The 1,174-nt window shown below is 38.2% G+C and overlaps 1 pseudogene; it reads left to right on the forward strand.

The window, feature by feature from the left end:
* The first annotated feature begins 93 nt into the window (after positions 1–93).
* On the forward strand, positions 94–960 carry LOC101570186 (annotated as a pseudogene).
* Positions 961–1,174: the final 214 nt, after the last annotated feature.

Genomic DNA, 1,174 nt, shown 5'->3' on the forward strand with positions numbered 1-1,174 from the left:
AGTAGCAGAGTGAAGCAAATGAGTTTAGGAACCTTGTTTTTAAGAACAGTACCTAGAAATCCTCTCACATGTTTGTAATCATTCCAAAATATTTGTAATGCTTAACAGCATCTTCCATTGTCAAACCCAGTGCAGGATTCATGAGAAAAAACAAACTGGCAAGTGTGGAGACAGGAACAGCTGACACCTGCATGCTTGAAGCTGATCTTGAGAAGGTATCATTGCTAAGCAAATCAGAATATGAAGAGCACAAAAAGCAGTATGAAAACACTGAAAATGCTTAAACTCATTCAAACGTCGTACATAAAAAAGGTACAAGAGGCATCAAGAGAGAGACAAATCTCTCACGGTATCACTAAAAGACTTACAATCTGAAGATCACGTTAGTAAGAAGATTGAGGAATTGAGTTCTCAAACTTTATCACATGATGGTGGTTTCTTCAATAGACTGGAAGATGATGTTCATAAAATTCATATTCAGTGAAAAAGAGAACAGCTCACGGGATATAATGGAGTAGCTAACTGTACAGCTCATGAAAATAAGGTTGTTAAAGATGGAAGAGTTGAAAGACTAAAGTTGGAACTTGAAAGGAAAGATGTTGAAATCCAGAAGCTAAAAAATGTGATCACATAAGCAGTGGCATAAGTACAAGGTTGACAAGCACAAGGCTGTGAGTTTGATCCCTGGAACCACAAAAACAAACAAAAAACAAAAGCAAAATAAAAAATGTGATCATTCAGTGGAAGGCAAAGTATATAGAAGTAAAGGCAAGTAATGCACAGTTATTGAAAATGCTTCAAGAAGATGAAATGAAACATCAAGCAGAAGTACTTCAGCAAGGTGATGAATCTTACAGTATCAAAAGTGAGCCAACTAGACAGCTGACTTCATGCTTCATTAGAACATTATTTGTTTTTTGGTTTTGTTTTTACCTTTTGGTGACCTTTGTTTACTCCTAATATCTTTACCATTGTGGATTCCTCAGTGTCTTATCCTTTCCACTTGTAAACATCTGTCTCATCATCCAAAGAACCATAGCAAGATCGCCTACAGAAATGGTGGGCAAATCCAGTGCCAGCTCCAAATCATTAGAACTTGAAGGCTGGAACTGCTGGACCCTCCCTATGCTCCTCGAGGTGCCCACTGGATGCACACGTCCTCCCCATGGTCCTT

Source organism: Octodon degus, unplaced genomic scaffold, assembly GCF_000260255.1.
Source record: "Octodon degus isolate 3935 unplaced genomic scaffold, OctDeg1.0 scaffold00007, whole genome shotgun sequence".
NCBI classification, from domain to species: domain Eukaryota; kingdom Metazoa; phylum Chordata; class Mammalia; order Rodentia; family Octodontidae; genus Octodon; species Octodon degus.